The following is a 22,724-nucleotide window of genomic DNA, read 5'->3' on the forward strand; positions in this document are numbered from 1 at the left end:
TTTTTTTAAATATGTGGTTTTACAATGTGATAAAAAGCATCTACACAAAAACCTCCAGCTAACATTATACTTAACGGTGAAATACTAAACACAGTCCTTGGCCAGGTAGCTCAATTGATTAGAGTGTTGTCCCAATACACCAAGGTTACAGGTTCAGTCTTGGTCAGAGCACATACAAGACTCAACCCCTTCCTCTCTCTCTAAAATCAATCAATAAATAAAAATTTTAAATAAAGAAATACTAAATGGCCCATCATCTAAGGATAGGGAACAAAGCAAGGATTTCTGCTCTTACTACTCTTATTCAACCACAGTAGTAAAAGTTCTAGGCACTGTAATAGGCAAGAAAGAGAAATAAAAAGCACACAGATTGGAAAGGGAGAAATAAAACTATCTCTACTTGCAAAGATATGATTGTCTGCATAGAAAATCTCAAAGAATCTACAAAACAAACTCCTAGAAGTAGTAACAACAAGTTGCAGGATATAAAATCAACACATAAAAATCAATTGCATTTCTATATACTTAATAATAAACAGAAACCAAAATGTAAAACACATTACCATTTACAATCACTCCAAAGAAAATTTAATACTTAAGTATACAATTATCAAAATGTTTGGGGTCTGTATACTGAATATTACGGAAATGCTGAAAAAAATCAAAGATCTAAATAAACAAAGAGGATTGGAAGATTCAGCATGATAAAAATGTCAATTTTCCCCAAATTCATCTGTAGGTTTAATGTAATTCAAGCCCAGCAAGTCTTTTTGTAGACATAGACAAGCTTATTCTAAAACTTACATAGAATGGTGCAAACTCTAGAACTGTTAATCCAATCTTGACAAAAAAGAATAAATGGGAGAATTACTTTACCCAATATTAAAGGTTACTACATAGTTACATTTATCAAAACAGTGTGATATTGGCAGACAGACATACCAATTAATAGAACAAAAAATAGAGAATCCAAAATTTAACCCACATAAATATTCTTAAATAATTTTTGACAAAGATGCAAAAGCAATTTAATGGAGAAAGGAAAAGTTTTTTAATACAGAGTGTTGGAGCATTTGGACATAGATAAAGAATTGAACTTGAGTTCAGACTAAGATGGAGGCATAGGTAGAAACACTCTGCTTCCTTGCACAACCAAAAGAATGTACCAACCAGTTTAAAAACAATAAACAACCAGAACTGCCAGAATATCAAACTGCATGGAACTCTGACAACCAAGCAGTTAAAGAAACATTCATCCAGACCAGTAGGAGGGGTGGAGACAGGCAACCAGGTAGGTGGAGACGGGCAGCCAGGTGGGCAGAGAGGACCTGCAGCAAGGTGGTGGACCACGTGGGCAAGGAGGGGCTGGCTGACCAGGAAACTAAAGATTCAGAATGGTAGCTATAAAATACTGTGGGGGTTGCGAAGGCAGAAGAAACTCCCAGTCTCACAGGAGAGTTCCTTAGAGTGGAGCAAGGGAGTGGCATTGCTCCCTCTCTCACCCCTTCCCCACGTACAGTGCCACAATGCACAAAGAGGGTTGTCATGCCCTGGCGACTAGCTAAGGCTCCACCCCTTACAACGTAACAGGTGCGCCAAGACAAAGAAATATGGACCAAATGAAAAAACATCATACAGGAACTACTATACAGGACACATGGACAAAATCAAGGGGGAGGGTGGAGGTGGGGGAGGGAGGTGGGTTCAGCTGGGGTGGGGTGGAGGAATGGGGAGAAAAGGCATACAACTGTAATTGAATACAATAAAAATTAAAAAAAAAAAGGAAAGAGCAGATCAAAACTCCAGAAAAAGAGCTAAGCAATGAGGAGATAGATAACCTATCTGATGCAGAGTTCGAAACACTGGTAAGCAGGATTTCCACCCACAATGTAAGCGTAGGCAGAAAAGCTTCGCTTCCTCACACAACCAAAAGACGGATAACAACCAATTTAAAAACAAAGAACAACCAGAACTGCCAGAAAAACATTTGCATGGAAGTCCAACAACCAAGGAGTTAAAAAAAACATTCATCCAGATGGTAGGAGGGGCAGAGACAGGGAGCCGGGAGGAGAGGATGCACAGCAAGGCAGCAGCTGGAAAACCACAAGGCTGATCCCACATTCGTGCAGACAAGCCCAGAGGAACAACAGGGGAGCGAGACAGACTGGAAACTCAGGGTTTCAGCAAGGGAAACTAAAGACTCAAAACCCCAGGCTAAAAAAAATCTGTGGGGGTTGTGGCGGCAGGATAAACTCCCTGACTCACAGTAGAGTTCATTGAAGAGACCCACAGGGTCCTAAAACATACAAAAACACACCCACCTGGAAATCAGCAACTGAAAGGGCACAATCCGCTTGTGTGAAATGAGGGAAGTGACAGAAAGTGGGACAATAGCAGAGCAAGTGGCATTGTGCCCTCTCTGAACCCTCTCTCACAGACAGTGCCACAACACAGCAAAGAAGGTTGACTGCTGTGGCAAATACCTAAGGCTCCGCCCCTTACCATGGAACAGATGCACTGAAACAAAGAAATATGGCCCAAATGAAAGAACAGATGAAAGCTCCAGAAAAAGAACTAAGTGATGAGAAGATAGCCAACCTATGAGATGCAGAGTTCAAAACACTGGTAATCAGGATGCTCACGGAACTGACTGAGCTTGGTCGAAAAATGAAGGAAGAAATGAAGGCTACACAGAGTGAAATAAAGCAAAATATACAAGGAATCAACAGTGATGGGAAGGAAACCGGGACTCAAATCAACGATTTGGAACAAAATGAAGAAATAAGCATCCAACTGGAACAGAATGAACAAACAAGAATTCAAAAAAATGAGGAGAGGCTTAGCAACCTCTGGGACAACTTTAAACATTCCAACATCTGGATCATGGGAGTGCCGAAAGGAGAAGAGGAAGAGCAAGAAATTGAAAATTTATTTGAACAAATAATGAAGGAAAACTTCACCAATCTGGCAAAGGAAATAGACTTCCAGGAAGTCCAGGAAGCTCAAAGAGTCCCAAAGACATCGAACCCAAGGAGGAACACACCAAGACACATCATCATTTAAGTTACCCAAGGTTAAAGAGAAGGAGAAAATCTTAAAAGCATCAAGAGAAAAGGACACAGTTACCTACAAAGGAGTTCCCATAAGACTGTCAGCTGATTTCTCAAAAGAAACCTTGCAGGCAAGAAGAGGCTGGAAAGAAGTATTCCAAGTCATGAAAGGCAAGGACCTGCATCCAAGATTACTGTATCCAGCAAAGCTATCATTTAGAATGGAAGGGCAGATAAAGTGCTTCCCAGATAAGGTCAAGTTAAAGGAGTTCATCATCACCCAGCCCTTATTAAATGAAATGTTAAAGGAACTTATCTAAGAAAAAGAAGGTGATGAAAAATATGAACAGTAAAATGATACAATCAACTCACAACTATCAACAACTGAACCTAACAAACAAAAACTAAGCAAACAACTAGAACAGGAACAGAATCACAGAAATGGAGATCACATGGAGGATTATCAGTGGGGAGGGAGAGGGGGAGAATGGGGGGAAATGGTACAGGGAATAAAAAGTATAAATGGTAGGCATAAAATAGACAGGGGGAGGTTAAGAACAGTACAGGAAATGGAGAAGCCAAAGAACTTACATGTACAACCCATGGACATGAACTAAGGGGGTGGCGGGAATACTGAAGGGTGGAGGGGTACAGGACAGAGAAGGGATAAAGGGGGAAAAAATTGAGACAATTGTAATAGCATAGTCAATAAAATATACTTTAAAAAGTAAAAAAGAATTGAACTCAATTTATTTTCCTTCAAGTTGTTTTTCTTTTCTGAAGTCAATTTAAACTTCACGCCTCAAACAAAAATAAAATTGAAATGATCACAGACTTTATACACAAGATATAAAACTTTTAGAAAATCTTTGTGATCCAGAGTTAAGCAAAGAGTTCCTAATACTTGATACCCAAAGCATTATTCATAAAAGAAAACTAATAAATTTTATATCAATATTAAAAACTCTTATTCTATAAAAGCCCAGTTGAAAGGATGAAAAGACAAGCTACAGACTGGAAAAAAATAAATATAAAAAATATCCAAACCATATATTCAACAAAAGGATTAGTACCTAGAATATATAAAGATCTCTCAAAACTCGACAGTAAAAAATCAAACAATTCAGTTTGAAAATGCACACAAGATATGAAGAGACCTTTTACCAAACTGGATTTACAAATAGCAAATAAGCACATAAAGATGTCCAATGTCATTAGCCAGTAGGGAAATCAAAACCTCAATGCACTATCGCGATACGTTTATCAGAACAGCTAACACAAAAAGCAGTGATGCCAAATGAGGGTGAGGGATACGAAGAAACTGGATCACTGATATATTGCTGATGGGAATGTAAAAGGTACTGTCATTCTGGAAAATGGCTTGACAGTTTCTTAAAAAACTAAACATACAACTCCTAGACATGTATCCTAGAGAAATGAAAATGAATATTCACATAAAACTTGTACATGAATGTTCATAGTAGCTATATTTGTAACAGCCAAAAACTGAAATCAGCCAAGATGTCCTTCAACAGATGAGTGTTTAAACAAATGGTGGTATATCCTTATCATAGAATAGTACTCAGAAATAAAACAAACTACTGATACATGCAAAAATTTGAATAAATCTCCAAGAAATGATACAAAATGAAAAAAAGCAACACCAAAAAGTTACATACTGTATGATTCCATTTGCATACATTTTTGAAGAGATAAAATTTTAGAGAGGGAGGACAGATTAGTGGTTGCCAGGGAGGGGGGTGTCTACGGAGCAGTACTGGACAGAGATCCTTGTGGTTTTAGAAATGTTCAGTATCTTGAGTGCAGTAATGGATACATGAACCTATACATGTAAAAAAGTCATAGAGAACACACACACCCTGAACATTAGTAAAACTGGGGAAATCTGAATCAGACCAGTGGTATGTCTCAATGTCAATATCCTGATTGTAATATTATACTGTAGTTTTGCAAAATGTTACTGTTTTGGGAAACTGGGCAAAATATACAAGGGATCTCTTTATATTACTTCTTATAACTGCATATGAATCTATAATTATCTCAATACAAATTTTAATTAAAAAAATATGGAACCCTAACGGGTATTGCTCAGTGGCTTGGGTAATGTCCTGCAAACCGAAAGGTCTCTGATTTAATTCCCATTCAGGGCACATCCTGGGTAGCAGGTTTGGTCAGGGACTTGTGAGAGGCAACCCATCTATGTTTCTCCTGCACATTAATGTTTCTCTCCCTTTCTTTCTCCCTCCCCCCACCTTTCTCTAAAAATAAATAAATAAAATTAAAAAAATATATATCTGGGCCCTGGAATACAGAAGGCAACCAATCAATGTTACTCTCTCACTTTGATGTTTCTCTCTCTCTCAAGTCAGTACACATATCGTCAGGTGAGGATTAAAGAAATAAAGAAATAACATCTTATTTATTTCTTTAAAAAATATATATGATGAGATCTGTCCAGAAGGTATCCATCCAAGTAATATGAAAAAGAGAGACATTTGTTGAAGAAGATATAAGCCATGAGAAGCATTGTACACAAGACAATGACAGCTCCGTCCCCTTCAAAGCAGGTACCTTGGGACCTCACACAGTTCTCCCAATCACCATCGGCTGCCCTGTCATATTTTCCTAAATCTCATCCATGGTCTGAAATCTCTTCCCTTTCAAATGTGATTTTAGTTTTGGGAAAAGCCAGAAGTTGCAGGGTGCCAAATCTGGCCTGTAAGGGGGCTGAGTCACCTGAGTGACATAATGTTTCACAAAAAAAACTGCATGAGACATGATACATGAGCAGGTATGTTGTTTTAATGAAGCTGCCAATCACCAATTGCCCACAGCTGCGGCCTTCTGAATCATCCAAATAGTTTCCGCAGAGAAATGTTCAAGCTTAATGCAAAATTTGATGCAGATCTGTTGCTCTACTCACTCAGTCATTTTTAATGTGATGGCCACACAGTACACATGCTCACTCAACGGCGTCTACCACCCCCACTGACTAGTACAGTGAAGTCATCATTGTTCACTTATGCACATTCCAGTCCACTCTCCTTGGCTGCCAGGTTACATCAATGTCACATAAGCAGTTCTCATTATATTAACAATGGTTGGCCTTTTTCTGGACAGATGATATGTGTGTGTGTGTGTGTGTATGTATATGTGTGTGTATGTATAAGCCCTGAGGCCTTGGCCAGGTAGCTCAGTTGGTCAGAACATAGTCCCAATACGTCAAGGTTGTGGGTTAAATCTCAGGTCAGGGTACATACATGCCATGCAGGTAGAACAGCTCAACAGAATCCTACTGCACCTGGAGAAAGAGCTGGCCCAGGCCTAGGCAGAGGGTCAGCGCCAGGCCAAGAAGTACGAGGCTCTGCTGAATATCAAGGTCAAGGTGGAGTCTGTATCGCCACCTACCAGTGCCTTCTTGATGATGCCCTGGACAAGAGCCACCACCTGCAGGATTGTGGATAGCAAAGTGGTGTCTGAGGTCAATGACACCAAAGTTCTGAGTTGTTAAAGTCAGTAGAAGTGGGGTATCCCTTGAGGGGCGGGAGGCCAATAAAAAGTTCAGAGATCACTGAATAAAAATTTTTTTAAAAAAAGAAGCAACAGCAACAAATGAATGCACAACTAAGTAGAACAACAAATCAACATTTCTCTCTCTCCCCCTCCCTCTCTCTCAAATCAATAACTTAAAAAATGTGAATATAAGTAACTTGCCTATGATCACACAGAGACTTAGCTGACATTCAAACCTAAGTCTTGACACTTAGGTCTAAGCCTTCACCCAGTATAGTTACAAGTAACTTTAAGAATTACTTCCAAAGCACTAAACAAACAAACAAAAAAAGCAGTTACTAATACTAGGAAAAACAAAATTTGTGTAAGAAATTAAATGTATTAATTTCTACATGACTTAGTTATGAGTAATATTTACAAAATCATGTACAGTGAAATACAGAGGTACTAGTTTTCTATTGCTGCAGTAACAAACTACCACAAATTTAGTGGCTTGAAACAACACAAATTTTTTACCTTACACTTCCATAGGCTAGAAGTCCAATATGCTCTCATGGACTAAAATCATGGTGCTGGTAATGTTAATGAACAGAAAGAGTTCATCCATGTAGCCCCAGCAGAGCCAAACACTAAACATTGCGAATTGCACTGGAGAAATTTTGGCTATTTTATCATGAATGGTGCCACCCAGGAGAATTGGGAAGCTAATGCTCAAAAGCCTGAACTTCCCTGAGGTCCAATAGGCTACTGATTATACATGGCAAAATCACAAGATACTGTGGGTTAGGGGGTTCAGGGTCGAGCTGGGAGCTGATTGTTCGGAGTGAGGTAAAGGTAATAAAACATTTCTTCAGGTCTTGAGGACAGTGCAGAGGCCTTTTCAGACTTCCGATGACTGGTCTCATGAGAAATTAGCCTGGGGGTTGTTCCACTTTGGGGCTCAGGAGCTAAAACACAGCTTAGGTCAAGATGTTATCTTTAGCCTGCCAGAGGTCCAGACCTTGTGATCACTAGTCGGGTCTGGACCACTGCCTTCTGCTGCCTCAGGGGTTGCTGATCATCAGGGGGAAAGGCTAGGTCTCTGAAGAAAATACTTGGGTATATATAGAGAGGGATGACTTCTAGAGCTAGGATTTAAAGCTAAATTTAATCAACGTCATGAGGACCCTTACTTTCAGTAAGGTGTTCCCTTCTGGAGGTCCTAGGGGAAACTGTTTCCTTGCCTTTTTCAGATTCTAAAGGGCACTACCGTGCCTCTGATCATAGTGCTTTTTCCAACATATTCAAAACCAGCAACAGAGACTGAGTCCTTCTCATAGAACTTATCTTCTGCCTCCCTCTCCCACTTTTAACAAGCTTTTTAATTACATTGAACCCATCTGGATAATCTGGGATAATCTCCCTGTTTTAAAATCATCTGATGAGCAACCTTAATTCCATATGCAACATTAATTCTGCCATGTAAGAGAATATACAGGTTCCAAGGACTACAGGTGGATGGATATATGGGGTCAAGGGATGGGTAGCAGGCAGGGAGGTGAGTGGGACACATTATTCTGCTTACCACAACTGATTTAACCAAAAATTGTATTATACATACATTGGGAGAAAAAAGTTTGTGTGTCTGAGTAGCGGAAGGAAGTATGGGAAATAACAGTTAAAGCATAACGTTTAGAAACATATGTGAAGGTAAATATCGCCCTGCCTCCTGCTAAACACCAACATTTAAAAATGGTCTGAAAAACAAGAATCAGAGGTATACAAAGAAGAGTAGGGCAAAAGAACAATGTTTTTCTTTATAAGCTTTAAAATACTATTTCACTTTTGAACAATGGTCATGCATTACTAGGACTTGTTTTTATTTTTAATGGCTTCTAATTTACATGGCTTTATCTCCGAGGTTGGTACAAACAGATCAGTTGCATAATGTTAGGACAGACTCCCTTTGGGGGCTGCTCAGCAACAACTGAGCAAAGCACTTTGAGGAAACTATAGGAAAAAAAGAACAATTTGAACCAATAACTGTGGAATTTGTCCTGATTAGGGACACTTACAACTTTCAGCACTCTGAGTAAGAAACCAAAAGTTCCTAACTAGTTCCCTAGAAAATATCTGTGACCTAAAGAGGAAGGAGGCTAGTTGTCATTTTTGAGAACTGGAGTACAAACAAGATTGGTGCCATAGGGTCAAAGAGTTGGTTCATCTTGATCAATGCCACCACCAATAGATTTTGTTCAATGTATCAGTTCCAGGTGAAAAATGTCATGGGCAAAGTCAGGAAAACAGGAAAGATTTTGACATGTTTAGGGAATAGAAAGTAGTTTAGACTGGATAAAAGGATAAGATAGTAGAAACCTAACTAGAAACAAAGCTAGAAACACAAGTCAGTCTTTGATGGTTAATAGAACACTCAAAGCTGTTGAACAGGAAAGCAACAAAGAGCAAAGCATACTTTTTAACTCGGTTTTCAAAAGTGGCTGGTATTCAGGGAAGATGAAGGAGAGTATTATCAGAGCCAATGCTCAGCCAGGACTATGGTGGGACACCTGAAGCTCCCAGGTGCAAAATTTAAGGTAGCACTCACTCTCAGGGTCAATCAAGTGACTCTTCACTTGCACAACCCTGAGAGTAAGTGCCTATTTAAATTTTGTACTTGCACAACCCTTAGTATCCTCATTTTGTGAGCTGAGCACCTCATTTGCCTTACCTATATAACAAAAAGGGGAAACAACCCAAATGTCTATCAACTGATGAATGGATAAATAAAATGTTATATTCATAAAATGGAATATAAACATTTTTCAGCCATATCTAAAACATGGATTAACCCTGAAAATATTATAAGGAGTGAAAGAACACAGTCATAAAAGACCAAATATCGATATTTTATAATTCAATTAATATGAAGTGTCCAGAATAGGTAAATCTGTAGGGCAGGGGTGTCAAACTCATTTTCACCAGGGGCCACGTCAGCCTCGAGGTTGCCGTCAAAGGGCCGAATGTAATTTTAGGACTGTATAAATGTAACTACTCCTTAACTGTTAAGCGAGAGCTCAGTGCTGCCACTGGGTAGAAACAAGGGGCCTGGCTGGATAAAACACGGTGGAGGGCCAGATTCAGCCTGCAGGACTGTGCTACCTGTGCTAGAGTCAGAAATAAAAGAGTGGTTACCAAGGGCAATGGGAATGGAAAGTGATTCTTAATGGATATATGATTTCCTTGGAGGAGATAAAAATATAATAAAATTGACTGTAGAGACAGTTGTACAACTCTGTAAATATCTGAAAACTTTGTAATTGTACACTTGTATGGGTGAATTCTATGGCACATGAATTATGTCTCAATAAAATTGTTATTTTAAAAACATGTGCTTAGGAGAACCAAGATGGCAGCGTAGGTAGACACACTGCGCCTCCTCGCACAACCAGAACTGACAGAAAATCGAACGGCAAGGGGGTCCGACACCAAGGAAATAAAAAATAAACATTCATCCAGACCGGTAGGAGGGGCAGAGACGGGCACCAGGGCGGAGAGGACTCACGTTGCTATGGTGGGACTGAGACTGGTGGAGTGTGGGACGAACGGGGCAGGCAGTCTGACCACTAGCAGACCCTGAGGCCCCACATTCGCGCACATAAACCGAGAGGGCCGGACTCAGAGTGGCGGAGAGCAGGGCCAGGCAGAGCAGCAGGTAGCACCCCGAGGCCCCACATTCGCGCATAGATAAACCGAACAAACGGCGGGGAGCGAAGCAGACCACGCAACCCAGGGCTCCAGCTCCAGGAAATAAAGCCTCAAACCTCTGATTGAAAACACCTGTGGGTGTTGGGGCAGTAGCAGGAGAGACTCCCAGACTCACAGGAGAGGTCATTGGAGAGACCCATAGGGGCCTAGAGTGTGCACAGCCCACCCACTCGGGAACCAGCACCAGAGGGGCTCAGTTTGATTGTGGGTAGCTGAGTCAGGGATTGGAGTCCAGTGGAGGGTGGAGCGGGCGCCATTGCTCCCTCTGGGCCCCTCCCCCACATACAGGCAGTGACCAGCGTTACCCCGCCCTGGTGAACACCTAAGGCTCCGCCCCTTAAAGTAACAGACGCACCAAGACAAAAAAAAAAAAAAAAAGGCCCAAATGACAGAACACTTCAAAGCTCCATAAAAAATACAGCTGAGCGAGGAAGAGATAGCCAACCTATCGGATGCATAGTTCAAAACACTGGTTATCAAGCTGCTCACAGAATTGGGTGAATCTGTTCAAAAACCAGATGAAAAAATGAAGCCTATGCTAAGAGAAACAAAGGAAAATGTACAGGGAACCAATATTGAGGCGAAGGAAACTGGGACTCAAATCAACGGTGTGGACCAGAAGGAAGGAAGAAAGAAACATCCAACCAGAAAAGAATGAAGAAACAAGAACTTGGAAAAATGAGGGGAGGCTCAGGAACCTCCAGGACATCTGGAAACGTTCCAAAATCCGAACTATAGGGGTGCCAGAAGGAGAAGAGGAAGAACAAAAAATTGAAAACTTATTGGAACAAATAATGAAGAAGAACTTCCCTAATCTGGCAAAGGAAATAGACTTCCGGGAAGTCCAGGAAGCTCAGAGAGTCCCAAAGAAGCTGGACCCAAGGAGGAACACACCAAGGCACATCATCATTACATTCCCCAAGATGAAACAGAAGGAGAGAATCTTAGAAGCAGCAAGAGAAAAGGACACAGATACCTACAAAGGACTTCCCATAAGACTGTCAGCTGATTTCTCAAAAGAGATCTTACAGGCAAGAAGGGGCTGGAAAGAAGTATTCCAAGTCATGAAAGGCAAGGACCTACATCCAAGATTGCTCTATCCAGCAAAGCTATCATTTAGAATGGAAGGGAAGATAAAGTGCTTCTCAGATAAGGTCAAGTTAAAGAAGCTCATCATCACCAAGCCCTTATTATATGAAATGTTAAAGGGACTTACCTAAGAAAAAGAAGATCAAAAATAGGAACAGTAAAAATGACAGCAAACTCACAGTTATTAATGAACACACATAAAACAAAAACAAGAGCAAACTAGGCAAACAACTAGAACAAGAACAGAACCATAGAGATGGAGATCACATGGAGGGTTGTCAACAGGGGATTGGGAGGGGGAGAGAGGTGGGAAAGGTACAGAGAATAAATAGCATAAATGATAGGTGGAAAATAGACAGGGGGAGGGTAAAAATAGTGTAGGAAATGTAGAAGCCAAAGAACTTATAAGTATGACCCATGGACATGAACTATAGGGGGGGAATGTGGGAGGGAGGGGGTGGGCAGGATGGAGTGGAGGGGGGGAATGGGACAACTGTAATAGCATAATCAATAAATATTTTTTAAAAAAACATGTGCTTAGTAACTATATACTGAAAGAATAAAAAGGATGAAAATCACTGTGAAATAAGAACTTCAAACTGAATTTAAAGAGAAAGTTGTTATTTCTTTTCATGACTTTTTAAAGGGGAATTAGAAAAAGACAACTCAAATTCAGATGTCTATACTTTGCCCAATTAAAATCATGGCCAGAGATTGGTTCACATAGATTTCCTCCTGAAAAGAACTTGCTAAGTAGGAAATTTTAGTTTAAACATTGGTTGATGGATAAAGCATGAGTAATATAAACGTGTATTCTCAGTATCAGTAAGTACTCTTAAAACTCTGAGGTGTCTAAAACTTACCTTTGTAATTACAAAATTTGTTATTTTAATTCTGTGAAATAACAGTAAGTTTCCTTAGACCAAGTGGGCCCTAGGAAGATGAAACCCCAAACTAAAATGATATTGCCTCTCTCTGGGGTTCCTCAGTACTCAAACACATGCTGAAATTCTCAATTGTTCGCAAAGATCATTCTGGTCTCAAATGACCACAAGTTAAGATAAATAAGGGGCTAAAAGAAATGGCACAAGAGGATCAAGAAACTTACTTTCTTTTGGCACCACAGAGCTTTGACCAGGGTCAACATCCAAAACGGGATGTGCTGTCAAAGGAAATGGGTCTTCACAGAGAACCGAGAACTGAGCCCACGTTGGAACTGAGACAAGGAACCCAAGGAGAAAGTTCTGGTTTTTTCTTTTTTTCTATTTTTACAGTGAATGAATTTTTCTACAAACCTGACTTTGAAATTACTGCATTATCTAAAATTTATTTATTCAGAAACTTCTTTTGGGGAGAAAATAATTTTTTTTCTTCTAGGAATTGCAAATAAATCACTGACTTCCTACCAACTTTACATTGAAAACTTACCTTTTACAACTTCGGAAAAACTGAGCTAACAAAAATATTTTGCATGAGTCCAGTTACAGTCTTATCCTCAGCTTCTGTTTTAATTTAAAAACTCAAATGCTATTTGAAAAATGTTCTTTGTAGAACATATTTCTTGCTTTCAATATGGTACAGGAAGGTACTACTAACACAAAGTGCTAAAATACTGCAACGTGGATTTCAGAAAAGTTCATGTGTTACATACCAACAGGGCTATACATCCTATCTGCAAAAAACTAAGTAATGAACATAATAGCTTTTTCTTAAGTAATGGATGTAATAGCTTTTTCTTAAAAAAAAAAAAAAAAACACTTGTCTATAAAGAACATTTATATAGCCAAATGGAAAGAAATAAGAAAGACTCTTAAAGAATAACAGAAAATTAAAAACATTTTTACATACTCATTCACATAAATATTCATGTATGTGTCTGAAAGAAATCATCAATAGAGAGAAGAAGAAAGAGAGGGAGGAACAGGGAGGGAAGGGGGGACAGAGGGAGAGACGCAGAAAAAGACAGAGATAGAGGGAGAGAGAAGCTCACAAATGTATAATATGGCACTGTCCTTCCCCCCTCCCCCAAAAAATAAATAGAGCTTGAATAACCTCTTCTATAAATGCACTCTCTGGGGGGAAAAGACTGAAAAGTGAACCTCAAAATAAATTCTACTTTTCAACGAATTCTCATTAAGCATTAAAAAATACGTCCAGGACATACGGTCAAGATGGCGACATAGGCAGACACAGCTCACCTCTTTGCATGACCACGTCAAAATTTCAACTAAAATAGAACAGCCATCACTCAGGAACATCATAGATCAAGTTGAACAAAAATCTGACAACTATTAAATTGAAGACACCGCATCCATCCAGACTGGTAGGAGGGGCACAGATGAAGAATGGGCTGGCCCCACATCCACATGGATAGAAATTCAGAAGGGATATCTGGGGAACAAGAAGTCTCAGACTCACACCAGGCCCCCCAGCCCAGGATTCCAGTGCCAGGAGGAGAAGTCCCCACAACTTCTGGCTGTGAAAACTGGCAGGGCTTGAGTCTGTGGAGGAGGCTGATGGAGCCCTAAGTAGTTCCTCTTGGGGAACCCACACAAGGACTCACCTACTCAGACTTCTCCCTCTCAGTGCCAGCACCGGGGTGGCGGCTTGAAGGGCACCAGTGGTACACAGGGAGAGACTGAAGTGTTTGGAATCAGGGTGAGCAGAGGCCATTGTCCCTTTGCTGAGCCCTCCGTACACAGAGCCGGTAGGCTGGTGCCATATCTGAGACTCCATCGACCTGGCTAACACTGTGTGACCCACCTTAGAGATCCACAGAGGCTCTACCTCACACAGCTTACGGGCCCACCCAGGCTGCTTTTCCATAAAAATGGCTGTTCTTGGCTCCTAAATACTATCAAACAAGCAACAGTTGCCTTCAGTGAGCCCTATAGTGGCAGCCAGATTAGAGTCATAGCTGGGCTTCACCTGGGAATCTCCAAGCCCAGCACAAGTAGCAGCCATCTCCGATTGCTTTACAGCTCAGGCAGGGTGCCCCGAGCAAAAAAGACAGGTGGGGGGGCTGACCTTACCCTGCACAGCCCAGGAAACCACTATGCAATCAGTGGACAGCCAAAGACCACACTGGAGCACCACTATCCTGTCCCCGCACAGCTGATCCTCCACAGAGGTGGAAGTTGGTGGTCAGGGGTCACAGCCAGTCCTTGCAGCTGACTGGCCTAGGTAAAACCCTCCTACTGATCTGCAAACAGCAACCAAGGCTCAACTACAATAGTAGGGTCTACTTAGCCCACATGATGGGTGCACCTCGAGTACCCAACTTGGGTGATAGGAGAGGCTGTGCCACTGGACCCTACAGGGCACCTGCTACATTAAGCCACACTACCAAGACACGGAGTCACAGCAGCTCTACCTAATACATACAAACAAACACAGGGAGGCTGCCAAAACAAGGAGACAAAGAAACATGGCCCAAATGAAAGAACAGATCAAAACTCCAGAAAAAGAACTAAATAAAATGGAGATAAGCAATCTACCACATGCAAAGTTCAAAACACTGATTATAAGGATGCTCAAGGAACTTAGGGAGGACCTCAGCAGCATAAAAAAGATCCAGTCAGAAATGAAGGATTCACTAATTGAAATAAAAAACAATTTATATGGAAACAACAGTAGAGTGAATAAAGCTGAGAATCAAATCAATGATTTGGAACATAAGGAAGCAAGAAACAACCAATCAGAACAACAAGAAGAAAACAAGAATCCAAAAAAATGAGGATAGTGTAAGCAGCCTCTGGGACAACTTCAAGAAGTCCCAGAGTCGTATCATAGGGGTGCCACAAGGAGAAAAGAAAGAGCAAGAAATTGGAAATCTACCTGAAAAAATAATGGAAGAAAACTTCCCTAATTTGGTGAAGGAAATAGACATGCAAGTCCAGGAAGCACAGAGAGTTCCAAACAGGATGGATGCAAAGAGGCCCACTCCAAGACACATCATAATTAAAATGCCAAAGGTTAAAGGTATAGAGAGAATCTTAAAAGCAGGAAGAGAAAAGTAGTTACCTACAGGAGAGTTCCCATAAGACTCTGAGCTGATTTCTCAAAAGATACTTTGCAGGCTGGAAGGGAATGGCAAGAAATATTCAAAGTCATGAGAAGCAGGGACCTGCAGCCAAGATTGCTCTACCCAGCAAAGCATCATTTAGAATTGAAGGGTAGATAAACAGCGTCCCAGACAAGAAAAAGCTAAAGGGGTTCATCATCACCAAACCATTATTAAAAGAAATGTTAAAGGCTCTTATTTAAGAAAAAGAAGATCAAAACTATGAATAATAAAATGGCAATACATACATATATGTCAACAATTGAATCTAAAAAACAAACTAAGCAAATAAGAACGGAATCATGGATATGGTGAGCATTTTGATGGTTGCCAGATGGGAGGTGGGTGTAGGGGAATGGGTGGAGAGGTGAGGGGATTAAGAAGTACAAATAGGTAGTTACAGAATAGCCACAGGGATGTAAAGTACAGTACAGGAAAGGGAGTAGCCAAAGAATTTATATGCATTACCCACGGACATGAACAATAGTGTGGGGATTGCCTGAGGGAGTAGGGGGTGCTGGGTGGAGAGGGGCAAAGGGGAAAAATTGGGACAACTGTAATAGCATAATCAATAAAATATAATTTAAAAAACTGCAATGTAAAAAAATGACTTAATCCTTTAAAGTCTGTTGTAATAACATTTGCAGTATATATGAATATAAATAAACATTTCCACTGTTAAAATGATCATTTTCTGGAAGCTTACAAATATAACAATTGCTTGTTATAATCATTTTCCCAAGCACTGCTCCCTGTACAATTATATACAACATGAATATGGTAATTCACTTAATTCAAACTTCATATTTAGCATCATGCTAATATTCAAATTAATTCCCCATATATAGTGTAAATATTTGAGAGAGGAAAATCTATGAATAAAGACACAGATTAAAATCTGGTCTTCTGGCCAATTCCACCTTCAATCTCTGACCTCCTTCCCCCATCTCCAGCTCCCTCCCCGCAAAAGAAAGGAATCTTGCTTAGGTTTTTCCAATCACACATATTTTTAACTCTAATTCCTAATCTGCCATTTACTAGCTCTGTGATCTTTGGCAACTTCCTCAATTTTTTTATCTTCAGTTTTCTTATCTTTAAAATTGAAGTATTAGTACCAGCTGAAGAGCAGAGTACTGTGAAGATAAAATGAGATAATGTGCCTGGCATATTAATAATCACCCAATGTTAGCTATTATGCCTATTATTATTATTGATTTAAGAATGTTCAGCTCTGGCTGCTGTGGATCAGTGTATGAGTGCCAGCCTGCAAACCAAAAGGTTGCCGGTTCCATTCCCAGTCAGGGCACATGCCAGACTGCAGGCCAGGTCCCCAGCTGGGGGATGTTTCTCTCACAAATAGATGTCTCTCTCCCTCTCTTTCTCCCTCCCTTCCTCTCTCTCCTAAAAAAAAAAAAAAAAAAAAAGTTGAGTAATATTTATTTTAAAGGAGTTCTAAAAAAGACTATTAGCCCTGACTGGTGTGGCTTAATGGATTAAGCACTAGCCTGTGGACCAAAGAGTTGCCAGTTTGATTTCCAGTCAGGGGACATGCCTGTGTTGTGAGCCAGGTCCCCAGTTGGGAGCATGCGAGAGGCAACTGATCCACGTACGTCTCGCACGTCAATGTTTCTCTCCCTCTCTTTCTCCCTCTACCCTCTCTAAAAATAAATAAATAAAACATTTTTTAAAATGAATAAATCAGCTCTGGCTGGTGTGGCTCAGTGGACTGAGTGCCAGCCCGTGAACCAAAAGGCTGACCGTTGGATTCCCAGTCAGGGGACATGCCTGAGTTGCAGGCCAGGTCCCTGGTTCCCGATGTGCAAGAGGCAACTGATGGATGTTTCCCTCACACACTGATGTTTCTCTCCCTCTTTCTCCCTTCCTTCCCCTCTCTTTAAAAATAAATAAATAAATTTTAAAAGATGATTAAATTATTAACTGACCTGTGAATTTTTTCAAGTTTCCGTTCTTTCATCTCTTCCGAGAAATGTAATATATTTTACTGATGCAGCATACAGTTTAGAATCTGCTTCATATTTTGTAATGTTTTAAATTCTTTCTTTCTTTTTAGTCTTGTCAGCTACTATGTAAACTCCTCAGGGCCAGAACCTGAGTTTGTGTTCAAACTGTAATTATTTGTTTCTCTATCACTCTCGCTTCCTAGGCTGTGATCAATTTCAAGGCAGAGAGCCAAGGCTTACTTGTATTTTCTATCCTGAAGGCTCAGTAATCAGACACAAAGTAAGTCTCAATAAATGTTTGTGGTATGGATAAATGAATTAATCTTTTTTCCCTCCTGCAATGCCTTACACACAGTACTCTACACACATAATAAGAACTAGTAAAGCTTGTTAATGGATTCATGCAGAAATCTTTTGGACCCAACTACATAAGCTTTCTTTTGCCTCAGAAAAGCACTTTAAAGTTCAGCTATTAACATTATAAATTAAAAGTTTTAGTCTAATACATACCAAATAAATAAGTACAATGACTAACGACATCAAGGCTAGCTCTAGAAGTATTTAAAAGTCATTCTAATTAATGAATTCTTTTTCTAATGAATGAATTTTTGAAACTCAACATGAAATAAATTCAGTTATGTAATCAAAAAGGTTATCCCTTCCAAGTTTATACGTACAAAAGATAGTGAGCAAAATTATCAGAAAGCTGTATCTGTACATTGAATTCGGTTTTATGGTTTCATTAAATTTCATTGTTTGCACTAAAAATAAGAATTAAGGAGAAAAGTAATGCAAACCTCTCTCCAAAAAACAGTCGTTGAGACTCACTTTTTCCCTCTCGATGATTTTAACTCCTGGGAGACTCCTTTACTTCAAATTGACCATATTCAAAACACATGCGATCTCCTAAAATAAAACCTAACCCACAAGCACACTTAGGGAACACTAGGTTTTATATTCAAGTAACTAAAACTATCCCTAGTGTTCAGCCTGGTGCTGCAGCAATAAAAACACTTCTCTTAGTTTTTAAATCACATTCGGGAAGGTTTAAGTGTCGTAATGCACATTCTTTCACTGTTCCAGCTGAACTGATTTTACACTGCATGTATAATTTAATAAATACACGGTAAAGGAATTCCACACTTGAATGAATCTGGGAAGAAACGCGATCTCAGCACACACCCCCTTCTTCCAACTCAATACGCTCTAGAGGAAGAACCTCTAGAGTTTTTTGTTTGTTTTTTTCTCAAAAATTTCGCTCGGGCTCCCACCCCACATATTATTTTAGAGCAGCAATCACCCATTATCCCACTTACAGTCTCCCCACCGACTAATACTAGCTCACCAGGAGCCTCCTTTCACATCTCGGAGTCCGCGGGGGATTTCTGTGCAAGGGGCGGGAGGTGGTGACGGTCCGGGACGCCACCATTCCCGCCAAGCCATTTAGGACCCAGGTTCTGACGCGGTTCAAATCCGCGACCAGCCTCAGGCGGGCTCGCGGGACCTGCGAAGGTCCGACACACACACGGGCGCACACACACATCCCCACCAGTACAAAGCAAACCCAGCCCCACCTCTGTGCTCCCATTCAACATACCCTCCTCCCAGCCGTACCCCATTGCTTCCCACTTATTCCTCAACGCAGTCGGGTCCGTTTATCCAGTGCAGAGACCCCGTAATCCTGCCATTCGCACCACAGTCAAGCTGCCACACTCAGGTCCCTGCTCCTTGAACCCCACACCCCTGTCCCTCCCCCTGGACCTCCCAGCGATCCAGCCCTCCCTGCGCGTCCTAGTGCAGACGGGCGCCCTGTCCCCGTACCCACTGAGCCCGGGTCCTTCCCTGAACGTCACACTCGGGCCCCTTCCTCCCGCGACCCGACCGTCCCCACGCCCCCCCCCAGGTGCTACCCTCTGCACCCCATTACCTCCAGCCCCGCCCCCCTGAGGGTGTCGCACTCACCCCTCCTGCCGCCGCATTCTTAACCGCCGCGGCTGCTATAGCTACAGGGAGCCAAGGCAACCAGCTCTCGCGACACTTTGCTCCGCTACGGCGAGAACACCCGACAAGAACCTCTCGCAAGAAAGTAAATGAGTCAGGACCCAGGCTGCCAAGTACGTCTCGCGATAGTTATTGTAAGATGGCGGCCGCAAGGAGCCTCGGTGGCGGCGTGCAAAGTTCGGGAAATGGGCGAGCGCCGGGAAGGATGTTGAGGGTCGAAAAGCCATCGCAGACCTGACGGTTTGGGATGAGGGGTGTTAGTATTGCAAACCCCACACCAGAATAAATTTAGGGATGTGGCCCTCTTTTCCTAAGTGCCTCAAAATTAGAGTAGTGTCGCCTTTGGCTAAGTTGCGGTTTACCTGCATTTTCCTTCTGCAGGCCGAGTAGAGGTGGAGAGACCAAGACAGAAATGGGCCTTCCCATCTCCTCATTGCCTTCCTTCTGGAAGTTGCCATGCGTGTATTGCCCTGCACTGGTTTGCAAATGGTATTTGGCTCCACGGAAATTTTAGTTTATCCACGAGGGCCACAACCCCATCAGTTAGCCCGACCAAAATAGGAACAAAAGTGTTTCGATTTGATTTGTTTTTTAATGGAACACAAACACAGATGTTTGGATGCGAAAGGGGACCGCATTGGTGTGCGGTTGGAACTTCGCACTTGTTGCTTTCTGCACAGTGGACACATCCTTAACTTAGGGACTGTCAACACTGGGTTGTAGGATTTTGTCTGTCTGCTCTCGGACCATTTTAAATGCAGACTGAGAAGCACCTGAAACAGGTGTACTTAACGTTGGTCAACAAGGAAGAGTAAAACATAGGGGAACAAATAAGGGGATAGAAATAATAAATGGAGAATTCATTTTCTGCTCTCAAAGCCCCTGAATAGCTCTCAATCTAGACCAGTAGAAATAATTGCGAGTCACATTATGCACTCTATAATTTCCAGTAGCCACATTTGTAACAAGCAATAAATAAGAAATTTTAGTTGTCTTTTAACCCAGTATATTCAAAAGAAAATCATTTCAACATGTAATCCATATCTTATTATTGAGATAATTTACATTCTTTTTTCCATGCTAAGTTTTCAATATCCAGTATTTATATTGACGAAGCATCTCAATTCAGACTACACACATTTTAAGAGCTCAGTGGCCATATGTGGCTAGTGACGATGGTATTAAACATCAAAGCTCTAGACCCTAAACTAGGGAATGGGCTATCTGGGTGATTTTAGTGGCAATGTATTATGGGCTTGTGGTTTATGTAAAAGAAACCTTGAAGTTGCTGGCTCCAATGGCTGCAGAGTTTAGGCAAGAAACAATAAAGATGGCCTGGTGTAAAACACTAGGCAGTAGTGGGGACTAGGACCCACCGGAGAGCACAAGCTCCTATCCAAAAGAGAGCGCCCCTGAGCTCCTGAGTTTTAAAACACAGTGATGGCAAAACAGAAGACATGTGTGAGCAGTACAGACAGCTCTGCTGCCAATATGTGGCTTCTGTGAACTGTGGCATTCAAATGTATGAAACATCTGTGAAGAAAGGGTGTTTCAATAGAAGAATAATGTCCAAGCAAATGGATAGCATATCTTAAGGATTTGACTGGATTTCTGGCTGGATCCTGAACAAGGGTGCGCTTTAATACATTAAACCACCACTGCAACTTCTGAGGATAATTTGACTTGCAAGTAAACTTTTCTTCCATGGACATAATTCCTAAGGACAACCAGCCTGGGCACCCTGTAAATTAGTAAGTTTGTATCATGACATTTTTGTTATATTTAAGATTTCACACATTCTGAGCTTGGAAAAATTAAGTTTCTAGGTTTTCAGAGCTGTTGACTAGCAGACCTTGAATTTTGTTTTTAATCCCAGCCTTAAGAATAGGTATTTAATAATTATTTCATGGTTGACTGTGAATTCTCTTTGTCACATGAGTTGTTATTTGTCTTTGTTCCTCTGGTGTCTGACCTAGTACCTGGTATATAGAAGCACTCAATAAACACTTGCTAAAGGAATACAGTCCTTAACTTTTTGGGAGGGCTCACAGACTGTTAAATAAGAGAAATTGATGAAAGCTCTGACCCTTACCCAGATCCTGGCCTATCCGTATTTCCTCAGTCAACCTCAGAGTTCACTACACTTTGACAGACAGATCCTGTACAAGCCCATAGCCTCCTACCTCAAACACCTTTGTCTGGAATTGTCTAGAGTTGACCTTCCTGGTAGTAATCTGCCACCAATGAGAGATGGGATTTGGAGGCTAAAACTTCAGTTCCCTCCCCCTTCAGTGGGGCAATTCTGAGATATGACCTACTGTAGTGTTGCTCAAAATTTACTAACACATAGGAATCACCTCAAGAGCTTAATCAGCCATCGATTCCTGAGTTTGTACTTTTAACCAAGCTCCCAAGAGATAATCATGCTGTCAGTTCGTGGACCACACTTTGAACAGCATTTTTCTGAGTCCCCAGTGTCATTCAGCTGTAACTGCCAAGAACACCTTTTTAGACTTTGTTCTTACTCCCTTACACACCTTGGATTTTGAGATCACCTAAATTAGCTATTTACATCTAAATTTTTGTTTTAGGACGTTTTTCGGGGGAAATCCAAATTATAACAACCTTCTCCTTAGAAAAATGTACATAAAAATAGAGTTTTGTGTACAAGTTTAAGAAATCCCCTGGAATTTGTTTAGGTTGTAATGGAAAGTGGAGAAGCAAAATGGCGGCGCAGGTAGACACACTGCGCCTCCTCGCACAACCAGAACTGACAGAAAATTGAACGGCAAGGAAGTCTGACACCAAGGAAATAAAAAATAAACATTCATACAGACCGGTAGGAGGGGTGGAGACGGGCAGCCGGGGCGGAGTGGACTCGCGTGGCCATGGCGGGACCGAGACTGGCGGAGTGTGGGACAAACGGAGCAGGCAGTCTGACCACTAGCAGACCCTGCGGCCCCACATTCGCGCAGATAAACCGAGAGGGCCGGACTCAGAGTGGCGGAGAGCGGGGCAGGCAGAGTGGCGGGTAGCACCCCGCAGCACCACATTCGCCCACAGATAAACCGGAAGAACGGCGGGCAGCGAAGAAGACCGCGCAGCCCAGGGCTCCAGCTTGGGGAAACAAAGCCTCAAACCTCTGATTAAAAGCGCCCCTGGGGGTTGGGGCAGTAGCAGGAGAGACTCCCAGCCTCACAGGAGAGGTCGTTGGAGAGACCCACAGGGGCCTAGAGTGTGCACAAGCCCACCCACTCGGGAACCAGCACCAGAGTGGCCCAG

The 22,724-nt window shown here is 41.5% G+C and overlaps 1 protein-coding gene across 4 annotated transcripts in view; it reads right to left on the minus strand.

The window, feature by feature from the left end:
- Positions 1-19,550, minus strand: part of USP54 (ubiquitin specific peptidase 54) — a 141,625-nt gene extending 122,075 nt beyond the window's left edge. The window contains exon 1 of one of the 4 annotated variants that reach the window (XM_045196157.2): positions 19,404-19,550. The gene's annotated coding sequence lies outside the window, so the exon portion shown is untranslated. Of the gene's footprint in view, positions 1-18,786; positions 18,961-19,038; positions 19,180-19,403 lie in introns of those variants that run through there. The other 3 variants (XM_045196158.2, XM_045196160.3, XM_045196159.3) reach the window with 3 other exon arrangements.
- Between the last annotated feature and the right edge of the window lie 3,174 nt (positions 19,551-22,724).

The sequence above is a fragment of the Desmodus rotundus genome, chromosome 4 (assembly GCF_022682495.2).
Source record: "Desmodus rotundus isolate HL8 chromosome 4, HLdesRot8A.1, whole genome shotgun sequence".
NCBI lineage: Eukaryota > Metazoa > Chordata > Mammalia > Chiroptera > Phyllostomidae > Desmodus > Desmodus rotundus.